Genomic DNA, 16,382 nt, shown 5'->3' on the forward strand with positions numbered 1-16,382 from the left:
TCTTCAGGCAATAATTACTTTCCACTCTTTCAGGGCTTTGTTGAAATCTCACCTCCTCCAGCAAGCCTTCCCTACATTCTTTAGTTTATGGCAAACTTTTCTTAATTCCCACGGGAACTATTGGCCATCTTTTTGTTATTTTTACTGTAAAACAATTATTACAAGATCACAAGAAAATAAATGAAAAGAAAAAAACTAACATTCTGTCATTTCAACAAATTAAACCATTTTCATTTTTCACAATTACATTCAGCATTTTGTATGCATATATAATTTGTATGCCACTGGATATTTTTGTAATCATGGCATAGATATATATTTGTAGTCGTTTCCTCATTTGGCAATGCATGATCACTTTTTCAAGTTGCTACATGATTTTCATAATTTTATTTTGAATAGCATTACTCATTACCTTTTGGATATTTCATAGGAATATTGTAATTAACATGTCTGAGTGGACTCAGCTTTTCCATTCAGCATCATGCAGTTTTAGGCAGAAAAAGTCCTCAGCTTCTCCATCTCATTGCTATCCACTGCTTCCATTGAGTTGAAAAGTCTAATTTTCTACTGCCTAAATATTTCATAATCAAAAACTCTTTTTTCCCACTTCATCACTGGCTTAGACTTCTTGAGGCTCACCAGTCCAATTTCAGTAGCGCTCGTTCCTACTGGTATCCTCCTTCTGGAGGCATAAGTAATCTTTCTAAAATGAAAATGTGATACAATACTTCCCTGCTTAAAAACATTCAGTGATAGGGTGGCTGGATGGCTCAGTCGGCTGAACATCCAACTTTGGCTCAGGTCATGTTTTCACAGTCTGTGAGTTCAAGCCCCGCATGGGGCTCTGTGCTGACAGCTCAGAGTCTGGAGCCTGCTTTGGATTCTGTGTCTCCCTCTTTCTCTGCCCCTGCCCTGCTCACACTCTGTCTCTCTCTTAAAAATAAATAAACATTAAAAAAAAAAAACCATTCAGGGGCTCCTGGGTGGCTCAGTCGGTTGGGTGTCCAACTTCGGCTCAGGTCATGATCTCATGGTTCGTGAGTTCAAGCCTCGTGTCGGGCTCTGTGCTGACAGCTCAGAGCCTGGAGCCTGCTTCAGATTCTGTGTCCCCCTCTCTCTCCGCTCCACTCCTGCTTGTGCTCTGTTTCTCTCTGTCTTTCAAAAATGAATAAACCTAAAAACATTGTTTTTTAAAAACATTCAGTGATTTTCCTTTGTCTGTGAGGAGGTTGTCAGTACTTGAAACTGGGGTTATTTTGCACAAAAATGTAGATTTCTGGTTCCTCTTGGGGAATTGAACATCTGGGCACAGTGGGTCTGCTTTCCAGCATGGCACCAGAAAGCAGAAGCTGAGTGGAGGCTGTTTCTACAGACAAGGCAAATGCTCCCCAATCTGACCGGGAGGTCCCCTCAATCTGTCTTGGTGCTCATGGGCTTTGAGTGTGAGACCCCCTTACTGTCTAAGCCAAAGCCTAAATTCCTGTGAATGGCCTGAAGGTTCTTCAGCACAGGCCCTGTTGAGTTCTTTAACCTTATTATTGCACTTATCAAGAAATAGAGAGGGGCTCCCAAATGTGCCTTGTAATACCCACCATCTTTGCTCACCTTTGCATTGGCTAGGGGAAACTCTTTTTCTTCCTTCCAGACTTGGCTGCATCATCACCTCCTCTCTGAAGACCATCCTGATTTCTAAAAGCTACCGGGTGGCAGAATGATCTGGAAAGGCATTTTACTTCTCATCCTATTCTATGACTAGTTTTTCCCTGCTCAGGCGAGGAGACCAGGCAAGAAGGTTTCTCTTGCTGCTGCCTCCTTAATCCTTCTCCACTCCTTTTTGTCTGGCTCTCTTCTCTGCTTTCCTAATCCTTTCCTGTCTATTTAATTCAGCACAAGTTTATAGAAGGGCTGCTGAGGGCACTGGATGAGTGAGGGGATGAGTAAGGTTCCTGCAGTGGTAGGGCTTGCATCTGTGTAAGACCAGCAAATGTGTGATGGTGGCACATGAACAGGTGCTTTAAGTCAGATATGAGCAGGGTGCTGTGAACAGGTGCTGGTTTTGGCCAGCCCTGTTTGGCAAAGGCAGGGAAAGACGATTGCTTGCATTTAAAAGGATTTCTTAACAGGATAATGGAATCATGTGTTCCTCATAACTGTCTTATGCTTTCTTCTCATCTGTAGATTCCCTTCTAAGCCTCTCTAATATTTCATTTTAGAATGTGACAGGTTGTCTGATTTTGAATCTAACCCCATTACTTATCTCTGTGACAGTTGCCAGACCGCTTAAATTCTCCATGTCTGTTTCTTAATTTTTTTATTAAATTTTTTTTTTAATTTTAGAGCGAGAGTGTGCATGAGCGAGGGAGAGGGGCACGGGGAGAGGGAGAGAAAGAGAGAGAGAGAGAGAGAGAGAGAGAGAGAGAGAGAGAGAGAGAGAGTCTTAAGCTGGTTCCATGCCCAGTGCAGACCCCCTACTCTCCAGCTACGCAAGCCAGAGAACTAGGGGTTATACTTGATTGTTCCTCTTCATCCTCACCTATCCAATCAACCACCAATACCTGTGACTTCTTACTCTGAAAGGTCTCTTATATTTGTCCATTTCTTTCTGTTTTCACTGCCTTCCGCCCTAGTCCAAGTTACTATCATTTCTTTTAGAGTAAATGCAATTACCTTCTTATTGAGCTATATAATTGCTTAATGAGACAGAATATTATTTTCACCTGGTTTCCATTATAAAACATGCTCTGTCTTCATTGGAAGAATGATTGGAATAGAGGACACCCCCCCCCCCCAAATACAGTCCCCAAACTTGAATCATATCGCTGTTAAGGATATTAGGTGATACCAAGATATAGTAGGGCAAAAGGAAAGTAATTTTTTTATGAGCATAAGGGAAAGAATTTTGTGGTCAAATACTCAGTAGAGCAGAGGAGGATAGAAAAAAGGAAAGAGAAGGGAGGAGTAAGGGTGAATAACTAGAAGATGATAAGAATATGAAGGCCAGTGAAAATTCATAGCATGGAGAGCCAATAAATATTTTTTAAAATGCTATAGCTTATGTCTCCAGGGCTTACAAAGACATAAAATGCTATAGCTTAATTGTCATTCTCATGTGCTTTGCTGAGAACTAAATCCTTCCTTCTTCCTTGTTTCTCTTATGAAAGTTTTCAAAATCTTTTAAGAATTTGTGAGGGTATACTCTGTTTTGGGGCAACTGAACCTAGTTTTATGAGTAGGTTAATGCAATATGTCACAGAGGAGCCATGAACCCAGAAGGCAGAGGTGGCCATGAGCAATAGGCCATGGGAAGTTCCAGAAACTGGAGCAGAACTTTGGTCTTCTGTTAGGTCATGGGATTGTTCAGAGCTTAAGACAATTATTCCTAGATCTCCAAAGAGACGAGGGGTCTCCAGCTGACATCTGATTGACATTTGCGTCTACATAAAATTGTTCCTTCCTACGTGAAAAAATGATTCTCTGAGAAAAGCATGTAAATCTAGTTTCTTTTCTTCTTTGTGAAAATACACAGCCAAATCATTAACTGTTTTAATTTCAGGATCGAACAAATCAGAAACTGATTGGGAAATGGCATTCCAACAGGCTGGATTTATTCACAGCTCTGCTTCGTAACTGGGTTCCAAGGGATTTGCCAATGGGAAGTAACTGAACTTCTCTGTGGCCTCATGTTTCTCATCAGTAAAATAAGGGATTTAGGCCAACCATTGTTTTCTAAGCTTTGGTCTATATATCCATATAACAGAAGATGTGGGAACTTCCACATTTCCATTCATAGCTAGAATGACTGTATGTCCGATTTACTTCATATAGGCCCAGTTTGTGCCTGTTTCCTGGCATCATTATTAATCATGCCCCATTTCACTCTCAAAGATGTCCAGATGTGGATAATAACATCACAATTTCCCTATTAATAGGAATTCCTGGAATAGAAAATTTTAGGTTAAATAATTTTAAGCAGGTGTTTTAACTGCAAAACTTTGCAGATTCTTTAATATGCTAATGTGTCTCACAATTCTTCAAAAGAGAGGGGTTGTAGTTCTAGGATTTTGGCTTTGGAATCCTTATTTTGCTTCTTCTGGGAATAGGACAATGGGACTTATTTTGGGAAAGAGTATTAAATCATCTTAATTCAGCAAATATTTATCAACTACGCTGTGCCAAGCCCTGGAAGAGGCAATGTAGAAATAGTGACGGGTAGAATCTAACTTTGCCTCAAAGTAGTTTATAGCCCGAACCGTGGGAATTAACATTGTACACAAGGAACTCCAATTCAAGGTCACATTCTAGTTTTTTTTTTTTACTTTTTTTTAATGTTTATTTATTCTAGAGAGAGAGAGAGAGAGAGAGAGAGAGATAGTGTGAGCAGGGGAGGGGCAGAGAGAGAGGGAGACACAGAATCTGAAGCAGACTCCAGGCTCTGAGCTGTTAGCACAAACCATGAGATCGAACCCACAAACCATGGGATCATGACCTGAGCCGAAGTCGGACACTTGACCAACTGAGCCACCTAGGTGCCCCGGTCACATTCTGGTTTTAATATTTTACTATGATGCCATGTAATTAGAGGCCAAGATAAGATACAAAATTTAAATCCTAAATGAGTGGTATAATCTGTTAGCATTGTGTCAAGTGAAGGTTTCTTTCTTTCTTTTTAAAAATTGTTATTATTAATTTTCTTGCTCTTGGGTCCACATTCATTAGAACTTGGAAGCCCACCCAGCAGCCCTCCTCCTACTCCTAGAAATGTGGCCCCGAGGGCCTAGTAACTGGCCTCTCCAGAGCAGACAGCCCAGAGGCTCTACGGGAGGCCAAAACAAACAAAACAGTAAGAAATGTTTTCTGGAAGGCATATGGCTCCTCCCACGCCTGCAGATGTTCACTCTGGTCTGAGTGCACATCCTCCCCAGAGCTTCCAGACCACCAGCGCCATTCCAGCACACCTTCTTCCCCCTCTAGCCCCAAGGCTTCCTTGTGCTAGGGCAGCCATTTGGCAGGGTTCTGGGGCCAGCAGAGGCTGTGAAGTCAGAGGGGGAGACGGGACCTGGGTACCTTTCCCACCGTGTCTTCTCCAGAGCCTAGCTGCTGAAGCATTCCTGCTGGAACTCCTGGAAGTCTTCCTCAGCTACCTTCTTCTTCATCTTGGCCACAGGCTGGTCACAGGCCTTGCAGCCCTAGTTCTGGCCCACAATCTGCCGAGTGACTGACTCAGCCACCGTGCTTTTCGCACTGGTTATAAACTTCAGGTTTACTCCGAGGTAGTCTTGACACTCTTGCTTCTGGAACTCAGCAAATGCCAACTTGGGCACCTTTCCCTTGGCTGAGTTCTGCGTGTTTCTGGGCTTGGGTTGCCTTTGCTTTCTGGCTGCGCTTCACTGGAGCCCCATTGGGCTTGGCCTGACCTGGCCTGGGGTGCCTTGGGCACTCCCAGCAGCTCCAAACCCCACTGCAGTGGCCGACAACATGGCTGCACTTAGCTCCACCCACAAGCCCACAAATTATTATTATTCTTAATTCCAGTATAGTTAACCTACAGCGTTATATTAGTTCCAGGTGTACAATATAGTGATTCAATCAACACTTCCATACATCAGCCAGTACTCATTACAAGTGCACTCCTTAATCCTTATCACCTCTTTCCCCCATCCCCCCACCCACCTCTTCTGGTAACCATTAGTTTGTTCTCTATAGTTAAGTCTCTGTTTCTTGGTTTGTCTGTCTCTTCATTTTTCTTTGTTTGTTTTGTTTCTTAAATTCCAATTGTGAGTGAAATCGTATAGTATTTATCCGTCTCTGACACTTATTTTGCTTAGCATTTTATACCCTCTGGCTCCATCCATGTTATTACAATTGGCAAGACTTCATTCTTCTTTATGGCTGAATAATATTCTATCTATTACATATATATGTTTTTTCCCATTATATCATTACACACACACACATCACCTCTTCTTTATCCATTTATCTATTGATCAATATCTGGGCTGCTTCCATAATTTGGCTATCATAAATAATGCTGCTATAAACATAGGGGTGTATGTATCCCTTTGAATTAGTGTTTTTGTATTTTGGGGGCAAATTCTCAGGAGTGGGATTATTGGATCATAGGGTAGTCCTATTTTTAACTTTTTGAGGAATCTCCATACTGTTTTCTAGAGTGGCTGCACCAGTTTGCATTCCCATCAACAGTGCAAGAGGGTCCCTTTTTCTCCATATCTTCACCAAAACTTGTTTAAGTGAAGGTTTCCTAGACCCAATACTGGATGAATATATTCATTAAATCTCTCAGAATATTCATATAGTGGTCCAGAGAACCAGAATTTTCATACTTATGCAGACCATCTTATTTTAAGATTCAGAGTCTCAACAGTGCCTATGAGGAGATGATTGGTAGGGTTATTTGTAAAAAGATGTTGGAAATGCTACTTTATTGAAAATTCTTGTGAGTAGACTGTGATTAGACAGTTACTAGGAGATTAATTTTTGGTAGAATTGTTATGGTTAACAGCAATAATTAGCACTTAGTGGGAAATATTCACATGATAATCTATTCACATATTAATTTATTTATTCCTTACAAGAATCAGATTTTATCAGTATTTGCTCTTTACAAAAGAAAAAGTGAAGCCCCGACAGGTTGAAAAACTGACCCAAGTTTTCACGGCAGAACCAGGAATTTACACCCAGGCAGTTTTTCTCCAGAGCTTGCGTGCTTCTTCACCACTAAATGTCAACAGATATTTGTGTGGTTGACTGTGTGCGGGTTTCAGTGACCTCACCTTAGTGGCCTGAAATCAGCCATGGTGAGAGTGTTTACACCAAGAAATCAGTAAACACTACAAATCATAGCTTCTCTTCCCTACCAGAGTTGATTGTCAAACATTTACCAGCACTGCTGGTTGCAGACACATTTGGAAAGCTGGGACCGAGTATTGCAGGTTATTCATTGGAGAATTGTTAGTGCTGTTTGTATGTTGTCTGGGTATATTCATCAAATGAGGATCCATTTTAGTCTGAATTGGAAGAGGATATGCAAAATGAGAATTCTCACGATTATTAAATATTTGGATCTGGGAGTGTTTTCAGAAAATTAAGTGCTCTATGCAGATATTTCATTTCAAGAAACTCTGGGAAGGAGTTATTGTCCAACTGCAGTTCTGTTTATGCTTCTTTTGCATTTCTGAAACCCATTATTTGCATATTTCTCACGGCAATTACTTTGAATTCATACTCTAGTTATTTGTGTGTGTGTATTTTCTCCCAATTAGACTACACAATCCCCGCTAGAATCATGTCAGATCAGACCACAACCCAGGAGACCGCTTAGTAGTGTTTCCAAAGTGAGTTAAATGTTGATTGAATTAATGACTTTTTTTTTCTCTTTCAAATACTACTTGATGATTTAGGTCGAACGGTAAAGGAAACACTTTAAGAAAGGACTTGATGTAATTCTGATTCACAAAGATTTTCTCAAAACAGATAATCCAATGTATTAACCTGTTGAAATCATGATGTTTCGGATTCTATGCTTGAAGATGTAACTTAATTATAATTTGATTTTTCTCGTTTCAGGTAGTACTAAAAGACTGACTTTTTTGTTTCAAGACCTAAACTACTGGTTTGTGTTTATACATCTAGCTTTAAACCGGTTTTGTTTTGTTCTGTTTTTTGTTTTGTTTTGTTTTTTTCTCTTTCCTCTTGTTAACTCTGATCTTGGCAGTTTGCAAACCACTTTTTTTCCCCTAGGTAAGCAGCCCTTTTAACTTTAGATTACAGATTCTATTTTAAAAGGCTTTTTAAAAATATGTCTTGATGGTTTATATTTATTCAAAAATGTTTAGACTCAAAGAAGTGATTTTATTATTTTTTTAATTCCTTTGATAATTAAATATATTTGGAATATTGTTTTAAAAAGATATTCTTTAGGGGTGCCTGAGTGGCTTAGTGGGTTGAGCGGCTGACTTTGGCTTGGGTCATGATCTCCTGGTGTGTGAGTTTGAGCCAAACCCCCCCCCATCCCCCGGTCTGGGCTCTGTGCTGACAGCTCAGAGCCTGGAGCCTGCTTCGGATTCTGTGTCTCCTCCTCTCTCTGCACCTCCCATGCTCATGCTGTGTCTCTCTGTGTCTCTAAATAATAAATAAACGTTAAAAAATTTAATAAAATAAAAAAAGATATTCTTTAGAAAGGGTGAAGGGGCAGATTTGGTCTTTTCCCCCTTGCGAATCATCAATCTGCTAGCTACTCAGCTAAGGACCCGCAACTTGAGTGTGACCTGGGAATTTGGTAGAAATGCAGTGTCTTAGGCCCCACCTCAGACCTATTGAGTCATAATCTGCATTTTAACAACATCCCCAGGAGATTTGTATGCACATTAATGTTTGAGAAAAGCCAATCAATTGGGTCTTTTTCTGAAATTCACCCTGCTGCATAAGCAGCTGACTATAATGTATTCTTCATCGCAGACCACATTTTGGAATTCTGATTTATTTGATGGCTTAATGTTTATTGACTGCACCTGGTGTGCTAGATGCTGCAAAGAAAATGCGAACCACCCAGCCATTGTTCTATAGTTACTTTACTCTAAAATAAGAAGATGCAGGCAATTTACTGTTTTTTACTTAAATATACATATACATTGAAAGAAAAAAGGAGTTGGGTAGAGGAAACAGTGAGAAAACAATCCCACTACAGAGGATGTGGCCCATTGTTAAAATAAGAGTAGATGAAGGATATTCATAGACACAAATAGAAATGAAAGAAATTCTGTCAATCATCTATGTTTGGTGGGGGGAAAGCGAACATCTGGATGGCTGAATTTTGTGTAGACGAGGTATCTGGATAATTGCTTGTATTTTCCACTTCTCCTCCAGATGTGTTAGCATTGTGTTGCTGTAGCTCAAACCCATTGCTTTCAGACATTTCATGAATTTTTAGTAGAAAAAATTCTGGAAGCATTGATTTTATGTCTCTATTTCATTCTTTATGAAAATTATAGCATTTTAAATCTAGTATTTGGTCAAGTTTTGCCCCCTTGTGTAAAATTACCACTTTGTACAGTGTATGTGGGAGACATTCTTAGTCACTATTATGAAGATTTGTTGAAATAAAAGTAATAATTTTGAAGAGGTCCAGAATTTGTCACCCCGAAATGTGCCACTTTGGCATAAGGATCATTTTGAACTGAAGGCAATTGAGAATCCACAAATCAGGAAGAGTTTTTTTGTTTGTTTGTTTGTTTGGTTGGGTTTTTTTTTTTTTTTTTTTTTTTTTGCCTTCCCCTGATCTGCTAAAAGCAGGGCATAAATTTCTCCTTATGAAGGTGTCTCCCTCCCTTGTACTAGGGAGAACAACTCTTTTACTGAAGTCATACTGAAATGAATCTGCAAAAATGAACCTTACTAAGGTAACCCTTCCATTCCATTAGTTTTCCTCATACATTTCTTACTTTCATACAATTTATTGTTTCTCAAAGCCTAACTCCCTTTCCTTTGTTAAAATGGTATATAAATCCCACAGTCCAACTGCTTGAGTTTCACTTCTGAACTCTATGCATGCAAAATATTAATACGTTTGTATTTTTTTTCTCCAGTTGATGGGTCTTTTGTCAGTTAGATTTGCATGCCCCTAATCACTGAATCTAAGAGGGTACAGGAAAAGTTTTCCTGCCTAACAATTTTAACTCTACTAACCCTTTCTTTTAAAACTTTGATAAATCATTTCAAAAGAGGAAAAGAGGAAGTCAAGAAGGAAGGACATGAAGGTAAGATATGGAAACATGTGGAAAGGCTGGGACATCAGTAGAAATGGAATGAGAGTTTCTTGGAATGAGCTATTTAATCATGTGTTTCATCTAATCATTACTCTCACGGTCAATGACTGCAGGCACACGGTATGCAGAGATTATTATTGTCACACCCTAAGCCTGCAGTGAGGTCAACTGTTAGATCAATAACAACTCTGCTCCGTCAGATAAGGAATCTAAATGAGAATTGCCACTGTTAATCAGGTATCTTGAAATCCTTGAATAGGACACCGTGATAAATGATTGCTGACTATTCTTCTCTCTTTAACCTCAGTGGACTTTGCTCACCCACATTTTTAATTAACTAATTTAGTTCAGGATGTTTAAAATGCTCAGATCCTTTCAAAATTCTCCCCAGGGAGGTTATTCCTGGAGTAGACATCAGTAAGAATGTCCTTCCTTTCTTTGTAGAGCTATATTTGGCACATTTTGATTTTTTTTTTTTCTCAAAGAAATACATTTCTAAGGAAGACTATGGTTTCACATTTCACTTAGCACTTAGTTCTTTACCTCCCAGAATGGTAGCATTTTAAAATTCAGCAGAAATATGTTCTTTACGGTATATTAAACAAAAGTCAAAGCTATGGAAAATTACAACCTTTGGTGCAAAAGGAGATACCTTCTGCTTTTTGAAAGTTAATTAGTAATGAAAAATCTTTTAGAAAAAAATATTGAGTTAAATTGGGGTTATGGGGAAGTCTTAACAATTAAAAGATATTTTGTATATTAAAAAAGACAGATTTTGACAGTTACAAATATTATTTAGTTTTATATTTTATAGTCATGATCTTTTAACATGTGTTAAGATCTGAAATTTCACAACTTTGAATTTACATCTTCTTCTCTACAACATTGAGAAAAGCCCATGATGTTATTTCTTTTTTTTTCTTTAATTTTTTAATGTTTATTTTTGAGAGAGAGACAGAGAGCAAGCAGGGGAGGTGCAGAGAGAGAGAGAGAGAGAGAGACAGAGAGAGACAGAGACAGAGAGAGACAGAGATAGACAGACAGACAGAATCTGAAGCAGGCTCCGGACTCTGAGCTGTCAGCACAGAGCCAGACACAGGGCTCGAACCCACAAATGGTGAAATCATGACCTGAGCCAAAGTCAGGTGCTTAACCAGCTGAGCCACCCAGGCACCCCTATTTCTAATTTTGTAACATTGGAGTTGCTGTAGTTTGCAGAAACAAGCCTATCACCAGAGAATGAGACTGACGAGCCAGTAAAATAAAAACTCATGACTTTTTTTTTTTTTTTTTCTTTCTCCAACTTGACTGGTAAGTTAGTGAATGTAGTTAAAACACTCTGGGTTGTGCAGTGCCCCACCTACCTGCAGCTCCTCAGCCCCAGGCCAGAGGCCCAGATGGGGGAACCTCGGGCTGCAGCATCCCTGGAACATGGCAGTGGCTGGACAGGAAGTGAGGAGGGCACTGATGGCAGCAAGTGGGTTGAGGTAGATGGGGACCCAGATGCAGAAGGTGTGTGGAGTCCGGACATGGAGCAGAGCTTCCAGAAGACCCTGGCCATCTACCTGCCGTGTGGCTGATAGAAAATCATCCTGCCTAGTGAAGGCCAGGCGTGTGGTGGGAATGAGCTGATTGCCTGCTGCAACGAGCTGAGAACAGGGGAGACCCAAACCCAAACCCGCAGACAGGTCTTCTGGCGCATCCAGGTTCTGGCCTGAAGGAAATCAAGGGAAGTCCAGTCCAAGCTCAAGGCCTCGAGTGTGGACCAGGTTTCCAAGGACAAGGCTTTCTAAGGACAAGGTAGCACCATATTTACTACCTGGTCAGGGACTGAACGGGGACCCCAAAAGTGGCCTTCCCCGGGAATACCTTCCTCCTAGGAAGGACCTCCAGCTTTCTTCATGCTTATTTGGGGAGCGGGCTGCTCCCTCTTAGAGGAGACCTTAAAAATTGGGTGGTTGGTGAGTCGCAAGGATGAATCCTGATATTGGGACATCACAGCGGTGTCTGAAGGGACAGGTCACTCCAGAGCATCAGGGACTGGGGACAGGAGTGAGACAACAGTGGGACAACAGTGGGGTACTGCACTGGTTTCTCAGGCTCCAACACTCGCCCTCCACCAACTTGGTTCTGGATGTTTTGGAGGGCCTTAGGTATGTTAGTTTGTCCCTCTGTTTTGCAGCCCCTACCCCTTTCCCAGTCTGCCTCTCTTTACCAGTCCCACCCTGTGACCTTGAGGTCAAATATGGAAGGCTAACCCTTTCTGTGCAGAAGCAGAGCCAGATGGACCCTAGAAAAAAATTTTTTTAATATTATAAGAGATATTTATAAGTGGGTATTAGGGTCAGAATTTTTCTTAGCTGGATAAGCAGTGGGGTGAGGCTTTTAAGTTTAATCCCCTTTCTCTTTTTTTTTTATGTTTATTTTTGAGAGAGAGAGAGAGAGAGAGAGAGAGTGCATGTGAGTGGAGGAGGGACAGAGAGAGGCGAGACACAGAATCTGAATCAGGCTCCAGGCTCTAAGCTGTCAGCACAGAGCCCGATGTAAGGCTCGAACCCACGAACTGTGAGATCGTGACCTGAGCCGAAGTTGGACACTTAACCAACTGAGCCACCCAGGCGCCCCTGACCCTCTCTTGTAAATAAGATGAGGGCTATACTGTGTTGCCTCCCCTTGCCCCCGAACTCTGTTGGTTTGTGTTTTGACAGAGGATTCAACTATTTTACCAAACAAACAAATGCCCACAAAACAGAAAAGCAAACCCCCCCAAAAACCTCACTATGAGTTGTCCTAGCATGTCATTGAAAAACGTTTTAGGTTTGAGTCCAGCTTTCTAGTTCCAGAAATCTTTTTGTCTGTTCGGATGAGCTCTGTATAGCTTCCAGCCTGAAAAAAAACAAAACAAAACAAAACACACTTACCTCTTTTGGTTATCTTCATGCTAGGTATTTTAATTGTTGCCCTTTATGGCACTTATGAACCACTGTTTTCAGTCATTTATTGTAGCAAAACAAAGTATACCAAAACACGGCACTGTAAAATAACAAAGGTGTGTCAGAAATCGCAAATACGTGATGGATATGGTTTGTCTCTGCAGCACACAGACGGGGGCCTCAGCTGGGAGCACTCATGTGGCTAAGTGGTGGCTCAAATGAACGGGGGCTGGAGTTATTTGGACACTTCTCACTCGCGTGTCTGCTATGTGGGCCGGGACGATGTAAGGGCCGGGCTCAGCTGGAGCTCTTGACAGGAGCACATACACGTGGCCTCTCCATGTGGATTGCCCTTCTCAGAGCCAGGTGGCTGGGTGCTGAATGGGAGCGTCCCAGGAGGGAGCATCAGGAAAGTGAGAGTTCTGAGACCCACGTGGAGTTGCGTGGCCTTTTGCGAGGTGCCCTCAGAAATACAGAATGCCGCCTCTACTCTGATCCAAGCGGTCACGGGTCTGCCGATTTTCAAGAGAGGTGATACAGATCTCACCTCTTGATGGAGCAGTATCGAAGAGTTTGTGATCGTTTAAAAAAAATTTTTTTTAATGTTTATTTATTTTTGAGAGGGAGAGCGAGAGCGAGAGAGAGCGAGCGCATGCGCGGTAGAGGGGCAGAGAGAGGGAGACACAGATCAGAAGCACTCCCTGGGCTCTGAGCTGTCAGCGTAGAGCCAGATGTGGGGCTCAAACCCCTGAACTGTGAGATCATGACCTGAGCTGAAGGGTAATGCTTAGCCGACTGAGCCACCCAAGTGTCCCTGTGATCATTTTTAAAAACCACCACAACACCCAATTCATAGTGCTTTTTTTTCTTCCTAAAAGACTTTTCCCTACTAATTATCTTAAAAAGCAGTAGAAAACATTGGGCGCTTTATGGTGGGAAACCAGAGGTGGGTGCTGTGTTCAATGATAAAGTGCAGGAATCTTATCAATGAGTTCCTTTCTGTCTCCCAGTGTTAGCCAGTTTATCAACACTGAGTTCCAGAAAAATGTTAGGGGGAAAATTAATTGCCAAGAGAATTCTGTGTGAATTGTGTTTCTTTCAAATTCCCTAACAGTCTATCAGGCTGTTGCATTAGCATCCTTTCTGATGCAGCCTTCAGTAACTATGGCTCTATTAGCTGTTCATTTGCGGCATACAATAGACCCCAAAACAGAGGATTGCTTTTGAACCCAGCCATTGTTTCATGAATATTAGAACACAAATCAATGCATATTGACTAGGGTTGTATAGATGAACGTGATAACGTTGCCCTCCACAAAATATCAAAAAGATGCATACGGCTAGAACAAAAGTAAGAAGCACTTAAGTTTTTCAAGGTATTGAATTTTGGGTACTGAGCTAATAAGTTCATTTCTTCAGATGCTTGAAGCTGTATGAACAGACACTACTACACTTTCTAAAGTACCTGTTTCTGTGTGGATAGTGGTGGGCAGGAGGCCAGAGAAGCACAATTACTATAGGGAACACTCCCCTGACACTTTAACGAGCATATGTCATTTTTATTGGCACTCAAAACAAACATGTGAGGTGGGGTTTAACGTTCCAGATTTATAGATGGGCAGATTGATGTCAGGGATTTTCTGCCGCATGTCTCAGGTCACTCTGTTACAATGGTGAAAAGATTTAAACTCAGATAAATCGCCTTTGGAAAGTCATACCTGATCCTCCTTAGCCAAATTAAAGTACTCCTCCTCTGTGCTCTTATAATACCTCTAAATCTCTCCGTATCCAACAGTTTGTGTTACAGTGGTCTTCTGTGTTTGTTTCTCTCCCCTTGACTTAGAAGGAAGGACCGTGTCTCATCTATCTGTACCCACTGAAGATTTGAGCTAAAGTGACCAGTGAAGGCTTTGTAGAATGAATGCCTGATGGACGGTCCTTTAACGTGAAAATTCTCTCTACCAATTCATGGTGCATTTCAAGGCAGAAGTATTCTGTTAGAATATGGTGAAGAGCAAAGGGTATTTGTAGATAAGACAGAAGGAAGCCATAGACATAAAAACCTGTGAATCATTGGTGGCATTGTTTTCGCTCATTCTCTGGACTGTACCAGGAACAGTAAGAGGGCCCGTGTACCTGCACAGAGCGATGTAGGGGGAAATATTAGGAGTATTAGGAATTGAGGTCAAAGAGTTACTGCAGTGAGAATCAGATCTAGTTGAGTCTTGTAGGAAAGATAAGAATTCTGTTATGACCAGACTTAGCTGTGCAGTGATCCATTTATTTTTTTTATTAAAAAATTTTTTTTTAATGTTTATTTATTTTTGACAGAGAGAGAAAGCACAAGCAGGGGAAGGGCAGAGAGAGAGGGAGACACACAACCTGAAGCAGGCTCCAGGCTCTGAGCTGTCAGCACAGAGCCCGACGCGGGGCTCAAACTTGGGAATGGTGAGATCATGACCTGAGCCGAAGTCGGAGGATCAACCGACTGAGCCTCCCAGGTGCCTCTGAGTGATCCTTTTAAAATCTGTCGTGAGAGTAATAGAGCAGGTCTGGGCAAGAGTGGAAGCAGCGAGACATTTTGTGAGCGACTCCTTGCAGTGATTCAGAGGCTGTGGTTGCTTGGACAAAAGTGAGAAATAGTTGTATTTTGGATACATTCTGAAAGTAGAGCCAACAGGACTGAGCAGATATAGGGTGAAAGAAAGAGGAGTAAAGGTGAAGCCAAGCTTTTGGGCTGAAACAACTAATGGGGTGGAATCCCCATCCACTAAGATGGGAAAATGCATAGATGAAACGGGCGTAGGAGGGCTGACAACACTGACTCCATCTTGAGCTGTCTGTCTCTGTCTTTATCTTATTCATGCCAGTGCGATGACTTCCCTTGCGACAACACGCTCCAGGCCCTGTGGAGGTTAGTGTGTGCCCTGAGCAGAATGCGGGACTGCTTGTCCTGATCTTCCCTAAAGTGACTCACCGAAGGCCCCGCTTCAGGTAACTGGTAGAGGTGACTGGTGCCCAGAAGGCCTCATTTTAGATAACTACCCTGTGACCTCACCATCAGGCCCCTCACTCTATAAAAGCTGGGCATTAAGATCTGGGCTTGGCAGAGAATAGCTGCATTGTCCCAGGATTGTTTGCCCAATTCTCCCTCTGTAAGTTGCCCTGAATAAAGCTGTGTATAAGTGGTATGGAGTGGCTTGCCTCGTGTTTTGGTCTTAAAGTGCCTTCTCAGTCTGGAGGATACATTGCTGACCCCTCCTCCACCTTCTAATACACAGGTTTTGAGAAGGAAGATGAAGAGTTCACTTGTGGACAAGGTAAGGCCGGAGGTGAATATTAGACACATAAAGGGATAACATTAAGTAGGCAGCAGTATTATTGGAGTTTATGATTAAGTTGAGAGAGATGATTTTTGCCTTTAGGAGAGAGAGGGCATGTGGGAGACATCTCGTGTAGAGATGGTAGAAAAAGCCAGGCGACAGAATGATAACACCAAGGAAGTGTGTGCATACAATAAAAAGAGATCCAAAGTCTGAGGCTTGAAGCATTGCAGATCACAGGTCCAGGAGAGACAAGAAGTCTGAAAAAGAGACCAATAATGACCTATGAGTGAGAGGGGAATATAGCTATGATGTTTGAGCCCAGCAGAAGAAAGGACAGCAAG

The sequence above is a fragment of the Panthera pardus genome, unplaced genomic scaffold (genome assembly GCF_024362965.1).
Source record: "Panthera pardus isolate Hobbes unplaced genomic scaffold, ASM2436296v1 HiC_scaffold_16, whole genome shotgun sequence".
Classification (NCBI taxonomy): domain Eukaryota; kingdom Metazoa; phylum Chordata; class Mammalia; order Carnivora; family Felidae; genus Panthera; species Panthera pardus.